This window comes from Lathamus discolor, chromosome 6, assembly GCF_037157495.1.
Source record: "Lathamus discolor isolate bLatDis1 chromosome 6, bLatDis1.hap1, whole genome shotgun sequence".
Taxonomy (NCBI): Eukaryota; Metazoa; Chordata; class Aves; order Psittaciformes; family Psittacidae; genus Lathamus; species Lathamus discolor.
In genome coordinates, this window is record NC_088889.1 from 6,727,460 (window position 1) to 6,750,802 (window position 23,343).

General features: G+C 41.5%; 1 protein-coding gene across 3 annotated transcripts in view; it reads right to left on the reverse strand.

Annotated features, from left to right (window-relative positions):
• Positions 1–20,750, reverse strand: part of FUT8 (fucosyltransferase 8) — a 121,897-nt gene extending 101,147 nt beyond the window's left edge. For 2 of the 3 annotated variants that reach the window (XM_065683280.1, XM_065683281.1), the window contains exon 1: positions 20,465–20,749. The gene's annotated coding sequence lies outside the window, so the exon portion shown is untranslated. Of the gene's footprint in view, positions 1–20,464 lie in introns of all 3 variants that reach the window. The other variant, XM_065683282.1, reaches the window with a different exon arrangement.
• Positions 20,751–23,343: the final 2,593 nt, after the last annotated feature.

The window sequence follows — 23,343 nt, forward strand, 5'->3', positions numbered from 1 at the left end:
TTTTGATTCCACAATCAACCTTACAATCTTACATAGTTTTTTTCCATAAATACATACAGCATTATCTTGAACCACCAAGTTTCTCTCTCCATTACTGATTTTGTAAAACTAGACCTCACCCTCTGATTTTCAAACAAGATCTGTTACTAAGTTTACCCCTCAGATGTATTTATTTTCAGTTGCTTCTCTCCCATACATGCACTCACACCCAATAAAGACTATTCTTATTTCTTCCTAGGCTTTACTTGTGGAGTTCTTCCATTCTCCTTTAAAAAGGAAAGCTCAGCTTCAGCATAATCACACTAACAGTCTTTTCATTTCCAAATGACTCCATCTTTTCTGAGTGTAACTGTGATCAGAGCTACGTACCATCCTAAATGTAAATCAACCAATGCTTTATTGGCTGGTCCTAACAATCTTTTTTAAAAGCTAGAAACCAGCTGGTGTGTCTTAGAATCATGTTACTCTTCCAAACCCATATCATCTGTCAAGAAAACAGATCAGAATCATGCAACTGGCTACCTCTAACTGTTTTATACCAGCCTAGATTTCTCATCAGCAGTCATGTATGTGAATTTTCAATTATTATTTTTTTAATTAAACTTAAATCATTTCCTAATACTCCAAACACCTAAATCATCCTCTAAGGACGATAATCCTGCCCTCTCTAGTATCAGCAATTTCAGAAGCACATAGACCAGCTCTTTAGCAAAGTCACTTGCTTATTTCAGCCCTGGTTCTAAGGTTTCCACTAGCTGGCAGAGAAGTGACTGAACCTATGTTAAAGCAAATATTATGAGAAAATAATTTAAACAACAAAACCACTTCAAACAAACAACAAATTCGGCTACAATGTTACACTGAATGTTTTTTCATGTCTGGCAAAGAAAAACAAATGAAAAATCACCCCTTCTGTAAGCCAAGTGAAGCTCAGAACACGTGCTTTCTGCTTTTAAGACAAGAGAGAATGTGGTTTACTAATGAAGAAACAGTTAATTTAGCTTCAAAACTGAGCTTCGTCTCCATTATACCCATCAATTCATATGTCTAGCATCTTGGTTAGTTGCTGATACTAAGCAAGTTTCCTTAACAAATCCGGAAGAAAAAGAACATCCCAGGGAAAGGTAACCTTTTCAATACATATATTTTAAAAGATATATATGATAATCTGTATATACTCTATTTATTTATAACCATAAATAGATATAAAAGATCTTATATAAAGATATATATAAAGATCATCTTCCTTACTTGAAGATCCCTTTCTGCTAAGAGTTAAAGAAAAGCTGGCATATACTTAATTCATAATATAAAAGGATCAAAGCCAAATCATCTAACTTCTACTGCACACAGAAGACAGGCTCTCAGGAATTAGCTGGTTTGCAGTGAAATGCACAGGATTCTTTCTGCAGTTCAACTTTGTAGAGAAGGTTCCCCTTCAAACAAGCTTCGACTACCAAAGGTTTGAGAACATACAATCATCCAATGAAATTCTACGTTAATCAAACAAGATACAGATTTGGAAGCATTATTTCTCAAAATTCCTCAAAACAAGCCCAAGAGAGATTTCCTTATGCTTGTTTTTCTTTATCAGGTAGAACTTTGCCACTTTGACCTCATTCTAAGAGTACACCATTTTTAATAGCACAAATAATAATTAGAAGCAAAACTCAGTATCATTATCCTTACCAGAACAAAAACATAAACCGGTTACTATAAGGTAAAAAGTCCCTTCATGATACTGAAATTCTCACACATAATGGGTATATTAAAGGGCCAGCCTAAGAATTAAATTATTAAATAACATCTAAACACATTTTCAACCTATTCTCTTGATAGGGGGTAGGTATGTAGTAAACCAGTGTGACACTGCACAGTTCTCAAGTTCTTCCCTACTCCCCTCCTTCAAGGCACATTGGCCCAACCAGATGACTCATTTTTCCCTATTGCTTAAAAAACACAACCCTAGCTGACACATCCCAATATTCCCAGAAGACAGGTCACTACTGTTCAGTGTCCCCAGCCCCACATTTTTCACTTCACAAAGTTTCACGTATGCTGCAGGGACACTGCTAATACAGTACACACTTGGATGTGTAGAGCAAACTTGGGGGAAATTTGGGAAAACACTGCAAGCACTACACCTCTCTTAGCTCTCTTAAATCCAGGAAAACATGTTACGTTTCTTTTCCCCAGAGTTCCACTACTTCTCAGCCATGTGAAGTGCCATCTGTGCTTCCCAGCCTGGCAAGCTAAAAATCTGCTGTCACTCATATCACCAGTGAGCAAATTAAAGGCAAAGACTGTCCCCTTTAATAAAATAACAAGACGTACAAATGGCAATCCAGATCACAGCTCCAAAGTGATGAATGGCAAGTGTGGTTAGTCAAAGGGTCACAGGAAGAAAAAGGTGGCAAACAGTACACTGTCTTCAGAGCTTGCTTAATCTCTGTAAACTAACAGAGATCAATATAAAAACTATGGGGAATAAAACAAAAGTAGCTGGAAATCTCAGAAAGCAAACAAAAATATGACTTAACTGACACAACGTATTTAGCATTATTTACTCGTGTACTACATAAAGTTAGAGGGTATACTTGGCTCAGGAAGGACAGATACAGATGGTAGAGCAGGAAATCTTAGTATCTAAGGTTTGTATACTTGTTCTGAGATCCAGGATGCAACAGAAGCCAAACACTCCACATAATATTAAAATGAGAAAGTTACAGTGCAAAAGAAAGTGCAGATACCCTATAAATTACCAACAAGAAAATTCAAGTGGATGAGGACCTGAAGAGACCGATGAGAGAGGCTGGTTGTTTATTTTTGGTTCTTTTGGTTTGGGTTATGAGTTGCGGGTTTTTTCATACACAGCCAGCAGAATCATTCAAAGCACAAGTGTTAGTATGCATATTAATGATGCACAGGATAGGCCTTTCAGGAAGCAGTTCACAAATATAACTGAGTTAACCTCCAGTTAGTAACTGGCTTGACTATTGGCTTTACGAAAGTTAACTTAGAACATCATATACATCAATATACCAACACCTGAAACTTTCCTAGACACTGAAATGCAATCATCATGTTAGAATAAGCTCTAAACTACTTTTGATAAAGGCCAACTGCACTCTTCCAGCCTCTGAGAACAGGCTGAGGATTATCACATAAGCCTGAAAAACTTTGGAATGGTACTGTGCATGCAGCTACCTCTGTTGAAGGCTGTGTGATCAACAGAAAGGAAAACGTCAGCTGTCCTCAATACCAGACAATGGTCCACTTCATTAGCACTGATGCAGCCAAAAGGGATTTGAACTCAAACCATCTTAAGGAAACAAAAACTAAGTGCAGATAAAGTCTGGCAAAGTATACAAAACTAAGAAAAGGGGGAAGTAGTAACCATCTTTAGAAATTTAACCAAAAGAATGAGGAAATTTAGAGACAAGGAGATCACACAGAGAGAAAACTCTCTTCAGAGAGAAACAGGGTACTGAAAGAAAAGACTGAAAAAAGCTGTCAGGAAAGCCCAGTTAAGAATGTTGTTAAGTGAGAATATAGACAACATGAAGGAGAAATAAAGGCTGAAATGCTGGCAAAACTTACTCTCTTGAAATAACGTCAAGAAACTCAGCAGGAAACAAACCTGTTTGAATCTGAGGAAGGAAATAGTTTGCGCTGTACAGCTACATGATTATTTGTTACGGGTTACAGTAATTAGTTCAAAAGAGAAAGCCTATCCTATCCAAAGACAAGGCTATGAATACAATGTCTGACAGTCCCAGTGAAAGAAGATCTAAATCCGCAAGCTTCACAGAAGAGAAACAGTACCATGCATGTCACTGAAAAACAATTGTGATGTTGAAAACACAACAAAAAGGAACATGGCTATAAGCCAAAACAAAAAGTGCTTTGTTTCTCGTTCAAATTTACATTAAAAAGCTAGAAGGTCTTCCTAGAAATTATGAGGGATTATTTTAAACTGTGGGATTTAATTCAGCCTATCAAACTTCAGATATAAAAGAGATAAAGAATTTTAAACTATACACCTTACTACCCACTACACATACCTGCTAACCCTACAAATAAAATTACTCAATCCTTTAAAGTCAGCAAAACTTATATTGAAAGAAAAGTGAACATACACAAGAAATACCATCACCAACAGAATTACTAAGAACCCTGTATGTATTAATTGAAACAATTCATGTAGTAGCAGATTAAAAGAAAGAAACAGCATCTTCTATTGTGTTTTTGATGCCTACCCTGCTCCTTCCTCTGTTTTCCCTTCTTTCTTGAAAAGGTAAGTTCTCTGAAGCTGCCCACAGTGAGCACACAGTTTGATATTGCTATGGAAATTATACTAGGAATTCATACATAATTTCGTCTTTCATTTTAAGCTTTTCCAAACAAGAACCAGTACAATTCATAGCACTCTATTGCAAAGTCTATCCTCAAAACAGCTTGAGTGACTCTGCTTTTATTAACTGATTGGTCAAATAGCAGTAAGGTGACACTAATAAGACTGTGGTCAACTTCACCGCTGTGATTCAGAAGCAGACCAGCAGCTGTGAAGATTTCAAAGATGGTATCAGTTTCATACTGCTGCCATTGCTGCTCCGTGGGAAGGCTGTGAGCAGATGCAAGCAGCATTCAGCATCCAGGAAGCTGGAAAAAGAAGGAAAACACAACACTGCTTCCCTTGAGGCAAGACAGCATTGCAGCTTCATGTTTGTCAGACACAGGCTAATTAAAGCTAGATCTTCAAACAAAGGCCAAAAAGGCTATCGAAGCTGAGATTCCAGCAATTAAGATCAAAGAAGTGGTCAGAGATTTTCAATGAGAAAAATCTGAAAGACCTTTAAGAAATTTGTCTTTTAGGCGGATAATGCCTGATAATGAAGGAAGCTGAAAACGTGTATTGAACATAATTCCATTAGCATTAATATTACACAAAAACCATGCAATTTGTATATTTCAGTAGACCACAAAATGCCTTCAAAAGTACTCCTCAATACTACACACCAAGCGTTACAGAGCCTAAATGTCAGGGGAAAAGCACGTGCAAATACTATGGTCCATTTCAATTGAGATTTCAGGTCTTTTAAGTTGCTCACACACGTTTTTGACACATTTTCCTTGAGCATGCTTCACCACAAAAAGACTGAAATAGCATGATATTAAGAAGAGACTATCTCTTAATGTATGCATGAAGGTTCCTCCTGAAGTGGTTCTGTTATTTTCCTATCTCCCTCTTTTACTATCCATTAGGCAATCGTGCATCCCTCTCGTATTCCTCTGATGCTTAATTTATGAAGGAAATTTTTAGAAAATTATACATATGTTCTTCTCTACGCAGACATGAAAAGCAAATATCCTTTTTAAAAGTTATATGTTGAGTTTAATCAAGCTGAATTTCCTCTTTTTATCTCTTTCCATCTATAAAGTATGAAATAAAGCAAACAGACTCACTGAAATGCATTTACTGTGGGTTAAAGGCTCCACAACTGAGAGTTCTTCATTCATTCTCAAAACATGTGCATATCGGTACTAATTCAGGTTTCCCTACACTTGAATTATGGTACAAGCTACCTTACGTGACCACAGTATTAAATATAATCTAGCATAATTATATAGTTTTGTATATTCACTTCTTCACTTAGCCATAGATCACCCTTTCCCACACCAGTAAAGAGGTGCTGACAGACGACATGCCAAGATGACATGGCAGTGCTCAAACACAAAGGGATACAGAATTGTGAAATTGAGTTTTCTGCTAAATCCTGATCCCAGTAAGAGTACAGTAGGAAGGGAAAATGCAGTATATGGAAGAACTCCAGGAAGCATGAAAGAAAAGATACTGAGACAATGCCAAAAAACATTGAGATGTAACCTGAAGCCTGATGGAAAAGCACGTTTTGTAGTAGCTTTCACAATATGCATAGTTCTACCCAGATACAGTTTGACATCAGCCATTGCTGAACTCATTAATGAGCCTACTAGATAAAGAAGAAAAAACTTGTCACTACACTTCATACATCTCCATCAGGAAATAGAAAGACTAAAGATGAAAACAAGCAAGATAAAAGATAGCCGAGGCACAAAATGTTTCATTGAGACTCCAACTGCACCCTCAAGAACTCATGACTCTTCCTTCCAAATACATTTGCTCTACACGCTACACATTCTGCCTGAGCAACTGTCACCAAATACACATATGTAATAAGTGCAGCTTAGGGAAGACAAACCCCTGCAATAGTATTAATGCCATTAGAAATCACAGCTTGACAATATTCCATTTTGATATACCGTATTCCATCAGAAATATGTCACACTAATATATAGGCTACCAATACACCCCGGAAAGTATTTACACTTACTATTCTTAAATACTCTCACACTGTATTTGGGGGATGGAAGGGTGAGCGTGTTGTAACGTTAGTACATGCTTACTGTACACACCTGGGACTATCCACCTTCAAAATAACAGTAAATCTTCACACACCACATCCAAACACAGCTGAAGAATTCTCAGATGGGAATCCAGAGTTCTCAGCACTTGTTTCTCTATAATCACATTTGTTATAACATATACTTTTTTTTAAATCCATAATCTAAGTGCTCTTTGTTCTAGATACCAGGTGATGCAACACTTTCAAGCAATAACCAATAAAAGAACTGTCCAAAGGAGCATCCTCTATGCTTCCATTCCAAAGCACTTACGATGTCAAAAAGCACAGTTAGAGCCATCACCTCTTTTGATACAACATGCTGAAGCCAGATAAAGAAATGATCAATCTCCTTGTGGTTGCTGCCAGAGAAGGTAAGCCATTTCAGCAACAATACTACACATTTAAGAGACTTCAGGAGAAAAGCCACTAACAAAGGTCATCAATCTAAAGATTCCCTGTTTGGTTATGACTTCGAGAAGTACTTGAATAACAAGAATGACAGAGGGAAACATTAAGTAGAAATGCAGTTCTTTGCTGTCCTAGAAGTCAGATCAATGGAAACCTCCTCAATAAACGAAAAAATGTACTGTTTGACTGCAGGTGCCACTGAATTACACCCACTATTTACTAACTTCTCAGCAGGAAGCAATAATCTTCAGGAACTCCCAGGATGCTCCTTCGCTGTCTGACACAGCATAAGCATATTGCAACATTTCACACCAGTGCCATGAGAAATGTATTTCAATCAATATTTAAAGACTATGAAAGCCATTTCTGTGTTTACATTAGTTATATACACTTTAAGACAGACAGGAGGGCTGTTCAGAATCTGTATGCACTCTGGAGATAGAACTCTGAAATTAACAAGGTACAATTTTGCTCACTACTTTTCACACTGATTGTCAAAAAGAGCCTTGTCATTGATGCCTTGGTTAACATTCCTGATGGGACACTAAACCATAGCTCTAGAGAAGCTCCAATTTTTAGAAACATAAAAATTTAGTCATGAACCCATAAAAACAAAAAGCCATTGAGATGAATCATTTTATTTTTCTAAAGAGTCTCTAGCAAAACACATTCAAATATCAAATGGATGCCTTAACCAACATGGCATGACTTGACAATACCTGAAAATCTTTACTACATTGTACCATAGCCAATTTTATGGTTGTCTTCTAAAACACGTAATTCTTCCACTAATCTCTACTTGAAGGAAAGGGCTCTCTGCCTCAAAAAGCAAGACGTTATTTAACCAAGAGCAAACTTGGACTCTGCCATATGAAAGTACTACAGGAGGGATCCACAAAGTTAGGAAAAACAGTAAAATTTACTTTATATTGAAGGACCAAGCAAAGATCAGTTGGGGGGGGGGGGGGATTGAATACACATCACATCAACAAAAACTGCAAGTAAAAGGGATTTATATTTAATCTTTTCCAAAAAGTTGGATAAAAATGTATCTTAATGACAGGTGAAACTCAAAATATCGAGCTGCCTACATTACAGTCCAGAAATAAAAGGAATATTATCCTTAAGGACTGACTGCAAGTTAATTGCAGGAATTCAGCATAAACGCACATGCACTTAAACCTGATAATTCAGTTAAAACTCCCTCAAAAACAAAACAACTTTTCCAAGTGAACACACAGGAAACTCTGCAATTACATCTTTCGGTAAATTAATGAAACACCTTCATTTAAAAATTTAATTTCAATCATTCTACTTACTTGAACAAGATTCTATATCATTCCTGTAGAAATGCTGTAGCACTACCTACCAGTTCCCTACTTTTTGCAAAGCTGTCACTAGCTCTCACACAATTTACTTACGTATAGCAAATAGGTCTAACCTAGCATAAAAATTCCTTTACAGCTATTACAGCTGATGACAAAAGCATAGGAAAATCACATCCTATTACATGTTAATGTATTTATCAAGCATTATTTCAACAAGAGCTAGCCATAATTGCAAAAATTGCCAACCAATAATCAGAATTCTGTTACACATTCAGACCTTCAACAATTACATGCCTCAGGCATTTAGGCTAATAGTTTCGTGCTCCCTCTGTCCACATAACTCATTTAACCCTTTGTCAGGTCTACCATTTTCCATCCTTCATCTGACATACGGTGAAGAACATTATACATCCTTAGAGTCTTTCTGTAAATTAAAAAAAAGAATAAAAGCACAAAGCTATGACAGAGACAGGACAATGGAAAGAAGTTGTTAAGTATCAGAGTACCATTCAATTGAATACAGAATAATTCCTAGTGCTTATGCTATAAATAAAAAAACGCTTGTAGAAAGCTTAACCGAGACGAAGGAAGTCATTCTGCAATTAAGAGCCATACGCAGCTTGAACTCTAGTGACCTGCACGCTTATGAGATGAGTAGTCTCAGTATTGGTTTTGGCACAACTCTATCTTTTTTGAATCCAGTCTCAACTACAAGGAAAAGTGCTCAATGCCAACAGAAGAGCACCCTCTGAGAATACAAACATCAAACCACAACGCTGCAATGAATCACAGAATGAGTGAGGTTAACAGGGATCTCTGGAGGTCATCTTGTCCAAACCCTGCTCAAGCAGAGCCATCTAAAGTCAGTTTACCAGGAACATGTCCAGACAGCTTTTGAGTGTCTCCAGATGGCTTTTGAGAGTCTCCAAACATGGTGACTCTACGACCTGTCAGGACAACCTATGCTAGAAGGGTATCAAAGTTGGTCAAGCATCACTTCCCTTTGGCGGACCTACACTGACCACTCCCGATTACTTTCGTGTCCTCCTTCATGTGCCTAGAAGTGGCTTCCAGGATTAGTTCTATCACCTTCCTGGGATCAAAGTGAGGCTGACTGGCTTTTGGCTCCCTATGTCCTCCTTCTTGCCCTTCTTGAAGATAGGAGTGGCATTTGCTTTCCTCCAGTCCTTAGATACTTCTCCCAATTGATATGATCATTCAAAGATTATTGAGAGCTGCCTCACAATGATTGACCCTCCATATACTGTCTAGACATAGCCAACAAAACAACTTACATAAGGAAAGAAAGAGAGCAAGTTGCCAAAATACAAAAAATGCCTCTATAAAGGGCAGTAGACTCAGGTATCCCCACAATATGAAACATTTTCTGAGGAAAATAGCGTTGAGTATGGCCTGCTTAAATATCAGAACTGTAGTGAGAGAGAACTCCACAGAGAAAATATTGCCTTATAGCAAAAAACCTCAACCAACACTGGAGACATGCATCTGGCTAACTAAACCACTTAGGCAGGCATATAAATCTGACAGTTTCCCTTCTATACTCATGATGAATGAGCAAGCCCACCACAAATAGCCACAACATTCAAACAGGGAACGTGAGATTGATACAGCTGGAGTAGTGGATGTACTCACAATCTACATAAGAAAATGTGCCATGAAAGACAGAGTCCTGGAAGTCCTGACTGAAAGTATAGTTGGTCACAAAACTAACTGTTCTCTGCAAAGCAGAGGCAGCAGGATCCTACCCACTTCAGAAAACAATGAACTTGGAAGTAAGCAAAAAATCAATATTTTGTAAAATGTTATCTCAAACTCATTCTGTGGATAGTCTAGGATCAGAACACCTCTGGCTAGTGGATACCAGCATATCCTGTTAAGCTCAAAACATGGGTTTATGATCTTACTGTCAGATTTCAGTACTTGGGACATTACCTATTCTTGGCCAAATTCCTTGACGCAACTATACCAGAAACACATGTTCAGCATGCCTAAGGATAAACTGCAAGCAAGTGATTATGTGCACGCACACACAGAGATCTGAGGAGCAATCAGCTCAATAGAGACAATGTTCTCTCAGCACTTCTGTAGACACAGAATCTGCAGAATTACCATCTATCATTACTATGCATGACACTGCAATACGTTGTACAGGAAAAATCAAACAAGCATTTTAAATTATGCTGAACTCTGTATCTGGTATGTCTGTTCAGCTTCTCAAGAGACCAACATTTCTCTGCTCTAGGTTATACTGAATCCCTCATCCTGTAAGAGCACTATCTGTTGTAATCAAGTGGAGAAGAGTAAAAGGGCTTTCTCGTATTCATCCCAAAGTTCTTGCTGCTACTGAAGGAAAATTACATCAGAAGAAACTATCAAAAACCTGCTAAGGGACAGCATCCCCTGCTCCCTAGGAAATACGCAAAGCACACTCAGATCTGCAGTTTGAAGATGCTGTCATAGGGTGCAATGTAAGCTGTCATATTACCCAAATTACCTAGAAAGTGTTGCTACCTAGTGCAGCATCATCTCACTGAAGTTAAGGCAACAAAACTTGCAGAGAGAATGTCTAGCAGTTCAACCCAAAATCCAGAGTGCTGAATAGGCATCTGCAATGAAGAACAACTCAAGGAGAACATCTTCCAATGCCATTGTGTCCTATGCAGTGGGTCATGTCAGGCAAGAGGTGTAATTCATACTATCTTAATAGCTCTAACTTGAAAACACCCCAAGCAACAGAGATACCAAAAAGTAAGATGTTGTACTGTTAAAAAAAAATCCCAACAGAACTGTGAAACAGGCTTATTTAATGAACAGAAATGCAAAGACATGCATCAGAAGATTGTAGACTGTTGGTAAGTCTTTCCAAACCTTTTGAAAAGCTAAAAAACACAGGCAATGGAAAAAGGAAGTGCAAAGACTACCTAAGCATACCAAGACATGGCACAATACCACAAAGTTGTCTCACTGAAACAAAAGCATAAGAAGGGGAAACAATTAATTTATTTTTTTAAACATATTCTTCCATTAATTCAAAACTCGCCCTAAATAAGGAACAAATGCTTGCCCAGGCACCTGAGATAAACTGAAGACATAATGTCCACTGTTATGAATGGTCTTATACAACTTGGGGCGAGACAAAAACAGCATAGGGAGAAAAAAGAGACCATCAACACACTACACACATTGCAACAGCAAAAAACTGTTCAGTCTCAAGTATATAATTATCTAATGTGTGAATATCCACACTGAGCATCAAACAGAGGAAGCTGCTTGGCAAACACCCAAAAGAGACAAGATGTAGCTAAGTACGGCATATCAGAAACCTGTATACATGTTTCAGGTATGTTACGTATTTTATGATCGTAAATACAGGCACAGAGCTAAAAACTAAAGTTCCAGGCAATCTGAAAGCTCACATTTTGAAACAGGTCCCTTGGTGAACAGAAATCTCCTTATAGGCTAAGAGATTAAAGAAGAAATTTTTGTAATTAGATGCACTAATACTTTAAAAAAATGGTTTTAAAAAAAAAGATCTTCATGAACTGTTCAATGAACAGCATGTCAGATAAATGCTTACATTAGTATTTATCACATACATGCCCATAAACACCTCCAAAAAACGAAACAAAACCTCCAAAGAGCTTGACAGATGTATTTCTATCCGTACAAATCAGACATACTGTAAAAAGTTATGACGCTGTGTGAGTTCGAAGCAAATTCTAGTGAAGTTCAATAAGTAATCTAATAAACTGAAGATGAACATCAGGAGGTTGTTGGAACAGAATTCTTACTGTTCTTTTATAAAACTTTTAGGAAGAGCAATGCTTTGAAGAAAGAGTTTAACACACAGCAAGTAAGAATTAACTTCCGTAAGACATTCACAGCACTGTTCCACAGGTTTCTAATAACAGTCTTTACCTTGCAGAATTAATAATGTCGTGGTGATATTCATTGCTATTAACTGTCTCACAAAAGAAATTCTAATGTTACAGAAAATTACTCACCTTACCACTATAACGTTATGAAGCAAACATATAATGAAAGCAGACTCCTAAAAAGCATTTACATTCAGAATATTGCCACCATAAAGCAAGTGTTGCAGCACAACCTTCATAAAATTTTAGAATGACCAATACCTGAAGTGTTTCATGTTATTTTGAATGCATTATACCTGAAAATAAATGATGTAAATTATACTTCAGTAATATCTAATATTTGAAGAAACCACATAAAATGGTTGATTCACTGGAAGCTATGCTCTGCTACAGAAATCACCACTTGTCTTAGGAAAGATCCCTAAAGACTACAGGTTGGCAAATACAAATAAAGAGGAAAATCCTCAGAAAAGGGTTACTCAAAGATTTCCTCAGGTAGCATCTCATGCTTCAATAACAAAAATTAATTAAATATACATTTATATTCCCAGCCTGTCATTTAACAGTAGCTCTTTGCTGCAGGCAACTCTTCTGATTTGAAGGAGGTGACTGGTGACAGCCAACATGGCTTCACTGAGGACAAATCATGCCTAACAAATTCAGTGGCCTTCTAAAACAAGGACACAGCACTGGTGGATAAAGGAAGAGCAACTGACATGTCTACCTGGACTTGTGCAAAGCATTTGACACTGTCCGGCATGACATCTTTGTCTCTAAACTGGAGAGATATGAATTGATGTCTCCATCCCTCAGCAGATAAGGAATTGGCTGGATGGTCACACTCAAAGTGTTGCAGTCAATGGCTGGATGCCCAAGTGAAGACCAGTGACGAGTGGTGTTCCTTAGGGAACGGTATTGGAACTGGCGCTCTTCAACATCTTTGTCAGCAACATGGACAGTGGGATCAAGTGCATCCTCAGGAAGTCTGCTGACAACACCATGTGTGGTGCGGTCAACTCACTGGATGGAAGGGATGGCATCCAGAGGGACCTAGACAGGCTTGAGAGGTGGCCAACGCAAACCTCATGAAGTTCAACGAGGCCAAGTACAAGGTCTTGCACCTGGGTTGGGACAAACCCAAGCACAAACACAGGCTGAGCAGAGACTGGATTGACAGCAGCCCTCAGGAGGACTTGGGGGCATTCGTCGATGAGAAGCTCAACAATGACCCAACTGTATGCTCTTGCAATCCAGAAAATCAACCATGTCCTGAGCTTCATTAAGAGGACTGTGACCAGCAGATCAAGGGAGGTGATTCTCCCCCTCTACTCCACTCTCACGAGACCCCACCTGGAGTACTGCATCCAGCTCTGGGGCCCCCAACAGAAGGGTGTGGACCTGTTGGAGCAAGTCTGGAGGAGAGCCATGAAGATGATCAGAGGGCTGGAGCACCTCTCCTGTGAAGACAGGCTGGAAGAGTTGGGCTTGTTCAGTCTGTAGAAAGTGCTGAGGAGACATTAGAGTAGCTTCCAGTACCTGAAGGGGGCCCACAAGAAATCTGGTGAGGGACTTTTTACAGAGGCATGCAGTGATACGGCAAGGAGTAATGGCTTTAAACTGAAAAGACAACAGATTTACATTAGGTATTAAGAAGATCTTTGCTGCGAGTGTGCTGAAGTGCTGGCACAGGCTGCCCAGAGACATTGTGGATGCCCCATCCCTGGCAGTGTTCAAGGCCAGATTGGACAGTGGTTTGAGCAACCTGATCTAGTGGACAGTGTCCCTGCCCATGGCAGGGGGGTTGGAACTGGACGAACTTTAATATCCCTTCCTATCCAAACCATTTTATGAAGAATGGTAGCCAAAAGTCTGCCAAAATAGTTCCTGGGCTTCTTGTACCTCAGGACTACTTCTCTGTCTATATTTGTTACCCATCTCCACTCTGAAAATGTGTCAAGGAGGGAGGGAAATAAGAAAAAAAACATGAAGAAACAATCATGTGAGGGAACTATCATGTATTTGGGGGCAGCGGGGTAGAATCAGAATTGATTGCAACTCATTTAACAGATAGTCAGAAAATCACCACCTTGAAATGATGCATTATGAGCTACATAATATGAATTTACACACATATCCTGACAAATGATCCAGAAAGATCACCTATTTTTAAGGCTGACAGATACTTCCCTGTAGAAGATTCATTTTCCAGTTTGTTTTAATGTACCAAAGACTTTACAAGATGACCCACTCTGTGCCAGGCATCCATGTCAAAGCTGAGCTACCTCAACACTTTCACTGTGTGCAAACCGTTTTTCCCCTTTCCAAGGAAAATTACAGAAAAAATACACTTTTACCCCATTACAAAAGACTATTTTTTCTTGACAAAATTCAAGCACTCGCATGCTTTTAGCTCCACATGCATCTTCCTAAGGGACAGCAAAATGCATAACTTGACACACAAATGATGCTTTTGTCAAGCCCACTGTAACATTATTGTTATTGATTTTGGTCTGATATGTTACAGCTGAGTCACCTACACATTCTGCCTGTACTGACTGCATTCCAGTATTCTGGGAATGAACTGGAACAGTTCATTCCCATAATTCCAGGCTTCTGGGAGCTAAGCATCAGCAGCTCTAGACTCATAGGATAACACAGGTTGGAAGGGACCGCTGGATGCTTCTCGTCCTACCTCCTCCCTCGGAGTCAGCTACGAGATCAGACCAGGCTGCTCAGCTTTATACATCTGGGTCTTGAAACCTCTAAGACAGAGACCACACAGATTCTCCGGGCAACCTCTTCCACAGCTTGACTACACTTACAGAAAGTCTTTCTTTATATCCAGTCTGAACCTTCTTTGTTTCAATGTATGACTATGACCATTGCCTCATGTCTTCCCACCACACTTCTCAGTAAAGAGCCTGACTCCATCTTCTCAGTCATCTCCTCAAAGATACCAGCAGGTTATTGTTAGATTCCCCTGAAGCCACCTCTTCTCCAGCTAACAAATGCAACTCTTTCAGCCTCTCTTCACAGAGCACGTGCTCCTGCTGCCTAACCATCTTGACAGCCCTCCACTGAATTAATTTCTGTTTATCAATGACCTTCCTGTATTGAGGGTCCCAAAACTGGGTGCAGGACTCTAGATGCAGTCTAATAAGCACCAAGTAAAGAAGGATAATCGCTTACCTCCATCTACTAGCTACATTCCTGTTAATACAGCCCAAGATGTTATTGCAGGGGCATGCTGCTGGTGGCCAGATCACCCTAGTTCACTAAGATGCCATATTTCTCCAGCAGAGCTGCTTCCAACGTAGTCAGTCGCCAGCCTGTTCCACTGCAGTGGTACACTGCATAGACCATTTGTCCTTGAATTTCATAAGGCTCCAGATGGGTCTTGTGTTCCCAGCCCCAGTCCCTCTGAATGGCAGCTCCATTCTCATGCATATCAACTATTAACCCCAATTTGGTGTCATCTGCAAGCATAAGAGCACACTCAATCACTTTCTCAAGATGAACCCCTACAGTACCCCACTTGTTACCAACCTCCGTATATGACACATTAACCACTACTTTCCGAGTCCAACCATCCAGCAGTCTTTTCTTCATCTAGTTCTCCATCCACACAGACTAATAACCAAATCTGGATACAAGAGTATTGTTGGAGACAGAGCTGACAGCCTTGCAACGTAAATGAAACCCGCTGCTCTTCCCTCATCTGAAACTTCAGCCGTCTTACGTGGAAGGCAATCAGGCTAGTCACGCATGATTTACCTTTGATAAATCCATGCCAATTGTTCCCAATCATTTCCTTCTTCTTGTGCCCAGAAATGTGTTCCAAGAACACCAACGACCTATTTTCCCAGGGACAACAAGGAAGCTAGCCAGCTCTGTAGCAACTTGGACTGTGTTTCTGTGTTTTGGCCTTTTTTGAAGGGTGCAATGTATGCCTTTCTCCAGTCATCAGGAAGCTCTCCTGATAACAAGTATGTTTCAAAGATGATGGGGAGGGACCTCACTGGGACTCTGGCCAGCTCTTCCAACATCTCAGTCCATTTGGCTCCATCGTCTTGTATGATTTGAGTTCTCTCGATAATCCCTGACTTAAACATTCCTACATGAAGGGATGCAAGAATGGTTTCTTCTAATACTTTGGTAGTAAATTGTGTTCCTGCTCATGCCAGGGGGGTGGGATCTAGATGATCTTTAAGGTCCCTTCCAGTCCACACCATTCTGTCATTCTGTGATGGTTCTATGAATCTCCCCGCACAGCAGTTCTGGATCTCAGATAAAAAGCCCTTTAGCAAGAAATTAAATGTTTACAGTAGGAAAATAGGATTGTAATAAAAATTTCAGAATAGGGCAAAACAGATAGGGACAAGATATTTAAGTAGATATCACAGAAGGAATAAGCAGAAAAAAAATCATCTTTCACCGGAACATGCTTATTCCCAGAGCCTGGAACAGAACCCAAGATTCCGGAGTTTCATCACTATTTTGAAATGCTTAAAAATCACAGACAACCAGTCACAGGCCTTATAATTTGGATCACACATTAATTAAAAATTACTAGTATCACATTCTCTGCTAGCTCAAGTGGCAGAAGTCTCATGGCAAAAGGAACAGATTTCAGCCTTTAAGACTTACATGCTATAATGCAATCCCGCATGATAGAAGGTTTCCTCCTGCCCATCAGGGTTGCTGCCATTTTCAATCTAGCATGTTGAACATTTTGTTTATGTGCAATGAAGTTTATTTTCAACAGATAAGTACCAAAAACCTCTCAGTTTAAAAAAACCAAACATATTATAGTCGCATCACAACAATCAAAGGTTATTTGATCCTGTTCTCTGTGCCCTTGTGCACAAGGCATTCTTGCTGTATTACTGAACAAGATGTAAAAAACAATACTGAATAAAACTATCTTACAAAAGGACTTGCCACACGCATTGCAAATGTCGGTCAGTGTACTTTTAATAATATAGGCATTGCGGGAAAAGAGAGGGAATTAATACTGTCCTGGAGAAAGTGATTTTCCTCTTGTGCCTTGCAATCAAATTGTCTTAAAAGAAGTAAAAAAGAACTAGCTTTCAATGGGAAATCCACCACTCTTGACCAACATTTTGGACTGGTAGCTGGGGGTTAACACTGCAGCAGATCTAAGTATTTATACTTGCAGTCTAAATCAACAGTCACCAAACAACAAATCAAGCAGTGAGGTCTTTTCTAGCATATGCATTCAAGGATCCCTGTTAAGGGATCTATTAAAAACAATGAAGAAAAGCCGGGTTATTGTTAGTTAATCACATAGGGAGACAGAACTTTGTGAGAAAACATTCTAGAACATGCAAATAATTAACACATTGATAGATTATTTTGAAAAATCATATCACAAAGGCATTAAATGGGATATTCAACATGAAGGGACACATAACACATCTCCAGAGACCTCTGTGAAAGTACTACTAGTGAAACATGCAGGCACTAGAGACTGAAAGCAATGAAACAGCAAAAGAGGAAATTAAGAAGGTACAGTATGAACAGCACATTAACAAATAGTAACGTTCCATGTTATCTGATACCAAGAAAAAAGATGCAGTATCGCTCACTGAACACAACCCATGCCATCCTATGCTACATACTGAAAGCAACATTTCAGGAAAAAGTGTAACATTTAGCCATATGTTTACAGGCCAAATGACACTTCTTACAATAATCCCTAATCCTGGCATTTCATGATTTAGGAGAGCTTGATCTTCCAACTTCAAAGTTCTTTGAAGGTAGTTTTTGTTGCATAATAGCAAAACATACAAGCAATTTCCCTAAAAAACACACACTTGAGTTGCAGATTACGTTCATCACATAAGAGATGCATATTAATGCAATCATACATAGCATGCATCATATACATTTGTTTTCCTTATTGTATTAGAAGCATATTCCATGACCAAACAGCAAGCTTTCAAATGAGTCTAGATAAAAATCCAGCCACATTTTGCTTTGACACTAGCTCCCCCTCTAGACCAGCCTAAGATTATAGTAATTACTTTTTTATTTTAAATTCTGACTCTGCAACAATATTTAAATACTCAAGTCCAAATCTCCGTCCTCTTTATCCCCTTAAATGTCAATGAACAGACTGATCACATAATTTATATATAAAATAGTCATTTATTATTTTTTTCCTGTACATAAATACCCAGACTTGGGAAAATCGTTTGGTTTAGAACAGATCTGACAGATAAAGCAGCAATTCTGTACAGCTACAGAGAGAGAGAGGAAAGCACCAAAACTACAATTTTTCATATTAATCTTCTGAATGCTTTGCAACATTTGTAATATACGAACATTCCATTACACAATCAAGCCTCTGTTTGCAGTCCCAGTAAAGTGATCATAAACCACAGATGCCAAAACAAAACGAAGACCCTATGTGGTTTAGTACTACCTTTACTAATTCACTTAAGGTGAATTGGCTCCATTCCTACTCCAGCAAGTACAGCTCACATTTTTCTGGAACGAAGATCTTTTCAGTTGCTCAGGTAATGAAACAAAGACACAAGAGTGAAAGAACAAGAAAGCTACAAGCTCCAATCTGACCCTCTGCATTTCCCAGTTGTCAAATGCCCTGGCACCTACCATCACTGAATGAGTGAATTTGCATGATTCAACACTTCAGGTTGATTTCTACCCTTCTCTCATTATTAATTATTCATATTTTCTGAGCAAGCAGTTTAATTATACTTCCAACACTGAAGAAAGATTGTCTCATTACGTGTTGTTGGCAAAATACGTAAACTTTGAAACACACCGATCTGTCAGTATAAGGTACATACACATATGAATCACTAACAAGTACCAATAAGTATTTGGCAGTAAGTATACCCGTAATAACCAGCAAAACAGACATTACTGGAACTACATCAAAGCATAGTCACCAAATCCTAATAACTAGCTTTCTTTAATAATGGAAGGAATTGTAACAGAGCCTTTTGTCAAACCACCCCAAGCAGAAGCAGCACAGGCAGTTGGCCGGTTCTTTGCTTCTGCAGTTCAGACTTTTCTCAAGTTTTAGACCATTTACAGTGGAGAATGATTAGGAAAAAAAAAGATTAATACTATAAAATAAAAAGCTATTCATGCTTAAACACTCTTTCTGCAGTACTTACTCCATTAGCTTTCAGTTAATGCCCAGACATTAACATATTTTAGCATAAAGGGAGTAGATATATAAGCGTACACGTGCATAGTGAAACACAGACATTCCAGCTGACGTGCAAGTTTCAGTATACACACAAAAAGGCCCTAAGCGTTAATACAAGATCACAAAGTGAAGAATGCTCTGAACACACGGTTGTTTCCCACAGCCACTGGTTCACAGTGTACCATGCGTGCGTTGAGGACACAAGGACAGCAGGTACTGCCCCCAGCAACTTGCAGTCTCTCAAGAAGCAATTTTTCAGCTGACGCCTATGCCCATAGGCTTTTTAGTACAACCTGCACTACGGCATTATAGTCTCTACCTACTCTTGCACCCTCAATCTGAAAGCAGAGGGCACAGCCAGGTCTTTGGAGAGCGCCTAGAACACAGAAGGGACACGCTCGCACACATGTGTGAAAGACCTGACATTAAGCACAAACTTGACTGCGGGAAAAATCGCCGGAGCCTTATCAGTGACAAGATTAGTATGAAGAACCCAAGACCAAAGCAGTTAAATTTGCCGAAATACGGTAAAGGTGGCCGTGGGAAAAGCCCCAGGCAGCACCCCATGGCTCTGCACCCTTGCAAGACAAGCACTTCCTCAAGCTCCCAGGCGGCCCGAGGGCGTAAGGTCCGTCCGTCAAGCCCACGTTTCCCGTGTGCCTCTCCCTGCCAAACCCAGGCGTCCCCTCGGGCGGCCGCAGTTCCCGGGACAAGGAAAGTTGGAGGCCGTCCCCCGCGGCCGCGCTCTCAGTCGCGGGACCCCCGCTGCCCGCGCCGCTCCCGGGGCAACGCCGCTGCCCGGGGCTCTCTCTCACGCACCGACCTCCTGGGCCCGGCCCGGCCCCGCTCCCGACGGTGATGCCCCAGCCGCCCGCCGAGTCCCGGCCTCCCGCTTCCCCCGCCGGGCGCAGAGCCGCCGCCGCGCTCCCCGGCCCCACCAGCGCCCCTCCGGCGGGAGTGGCCCACGGGTACCCCGGCACACGGAGGGGGACCGGCGCCTTCCCCGCCACCATCACCCCGGCGGCGGCAGCGGTTGCTGAGCAGCGCCGGAGTCGCAACAGCGGCGGCGCCAGGCCCGGGAGAAGGGATGGGGAGCGCCGGCTTGGAGCAGCCCGGTCTCGGCTCCGCAGCCGCTCCCCCGCTGCCGCGGCTCCCGCTCAGCCGCCCGCATCACCCCCTTACCCGAGTGCCGCTGCCGGGGCCCGCGCTGCCTTCGCCGAGGGTGCGGGGAGAGGCCGTGGCGAGCTGCGGGGTGCGGCAGGGGGGGTGGCGGGTGGCGGCGTGCAGGAAGGATCGCGGGGAGCACCCCGCGGGGAGGAGACGGAAACGGGAACCGGCCGCCGCGTAACGGAGCCGCCGCCGGACTGCGAGGAGACCGGGCGCGAGGCGAGGCGCGGCACAGCGCGAGGAGACGCGGGCGGCGCGAGCGCGCGCGCGGCGAGGCGAGGGCGGGGAGCGCAGCGCGCGAGCGGCGCTGACAGCCAGCAAACCGGCGGCGCGCGCGCGCGCGCGCCCGCTCGCTCCCTCCCGCGCGCGTCTCCGCCTGCCCGGGGCGCACTCGGAAGAGCGGCGCCTGCCCGGGAGCGCGCCTGCCGGGGTAAACCGGCCTATGGGAGAGCCCGGTGCTGCCAGCGGCGTGCTCGCGTCACAGTGAGAGGGAGCGCGCGCGGCGCGCAGGCGCGGCGAGGACGTTCGCACCCTCACCCTCCCGGCGCATACGCGCACTGGGGCTGGGGCACTGGCGCTGCTCTGACCCGGCTCCTTGCGTGGCCGTCACCCCGGCACCGGCCTCCCTCCTGTGGGGGGATCCGGGAAGGTGAGGTACCGGCAGCGGGCTGCAGGGCGGTCCTTACCCGGCGCTCAGGCCCGCCGGGGAGACATCTCCCCCGGGAGGGCCGGGGGGACATCCCGCGCCCGGTGCGGCCGCAGCAGCCGGTCAGCGCACGGCGAGAGCCGTGGAAGCTGAGAGGCGCTGCAGGAGCTCCCTCCGGGGCTGCTGTCCGCAACAGGCACTTGTTGCCTGCCTGCAGTGCTGTGGCGTCTTGCCCGAGGATGAAGCTCAACGTGGTTTGATTATTGGTTTTGACATAATGATCCCCACAAAGGCCAGGAATCTGACAGGGTTTTGTGTTAAGGGAGTGGAAGTGCTCCGTGTGTGCTGGGTTAGGGCAGGACACGGGGAAGGCCTGCTCTGCCTTACTGACTGTGGCTTTAGCATGTTCTGCATCTGTGGGGCATCGAAACGCATCCCTAAAGTACACATAAACACGTGAGCTCAGGGAGATGTAGGATTTCAGAGCGTTTAAGGGAACTGTGATTTCCTAAGCATTCACATGGGAAAGCTGAACAAGTTTATAATGTGCCCAGGGAGTGTTTTGGTGTTCTTCGGAGATTCAGTGGCCACGATGGGAAGGCAGCAAGTGCAGTGGGAATCACAGTAGGAGTAAGCTGTGATTTGTGTAAAAGGCAGAGCTGGTAAGGATAGATTTTTTTTGTAGCCATCACATTGTTTTCACACCCTCTACCAGTGTTAGAACTCTGAGATAGGCTGTCCTGCAGCATATCGGTGCTCTGCCATGTACTTGTTCACACTTATCTTCTCCAGCTTGTTCCACAAACCCTGGGTTTTTTTTCTCTCTTTTCTTTTTTCCTTCCCAGAACTAGTAAACATTTACAAATGTGCTTATAAGGTTTATGGAAGTGTCTCTTGGTTTTCCTCTTTTGACATCATACGTTACGGGTCGGCTGCCTGCTAACATGGAGCTTAGGGCACTGCTGCTGCAAAGCACTGTCTGGGGGACAGAGAGAGTTATAATATTCTGTGCCCATAGCAACCTTCCAGAGAGATCTGGAAATGCAAACATAATTAATATATCTGTTTTCCCTAAGGTTTTAATTTCCAGCTGACAACACTAGAGATCAGTTTACAAATTGAAATCATAAGCACATTGCCAATGGCTGCCAGGTATTGAGTTGCTGCTGCTAGCCCCTATTACTGTGGTAGTTATAAGTATTACTAATAATTATATTATGATAATGCCTACAAACTTAGCCAGTGATCTGGTTTCCAAAGTGTATTGGGTTAGGTACAATGTTGACACTGCTAAAAGAACAAAATTATTGTTTCAAAAGAGCTTAGATACGTTTTCCATTTGTGATGGAGATCCCTTAGGGAACTGCTGCTAAGGCATGCATAAGAAAAACTAAACTATCATTAATAATCTTACACTTGGTGTCCTACCATCCCTTCATAAAAAAAAATCATCCCAAAATGAACCCCAAAACCAGTGCTACAAATCCAAACATTTAAAAAGTCTAAATATATGCAAAAAAGGCCAAGAGTGCATGAAGTGCAGGTAAGGGAAGGAAACTTCCATCCGTGGAAACATTCAAAGTTGGACGGGACTCTGAGCAACCTGATCTAGTGGAATTTTTACCTACTCATTGCAGAGCATTGGACTTGACCTTTAAATGTCTCTTCCAATCCAAACCATTCTATGCTTCTAAGCTGCTTCAAGATGATCCAGAAACTGAGGCACAGTTTTCCAGATGACAAGGGCAACTGCACGTTGTGTTTGCTTGGAGGATCTCATGTAAAGAAAGATTCCAAAAGAAAATAAAATAGTCCAGGGAGCTTCTCCTGATAGGTCTTCCCTGTCTAGTGAGAAAATAAAGTTTTATAGACATAAATCCATCTACTGACCCACAAAATATTAAGGTACTTCCAATACAAACAGTTCTGAGATACTGTGTCCACAAACTGAACAAAAAGCAGGGCTTAAATAAATGAGCTGTTTCATTAATATGCATGTGGTGATTTCAGTTGTACTTACTACGGTGTGAAATTAAATTCATTTCAAGTGATTGCTTAATGCAATGAGCATACTACTGCTGGCTTATTCGCTTTCAAGTCCATGATATTCTGTGCTTTAGGGATATTATCTTAAATCAAGGAAAACAATACAGTACTAGGACTGACCCAGTATCTACTGGAGATACCAATGGATGAAATGGGATCAATCTGCACATAACTTGTACAGTTATGGATTATTTTTATTTGT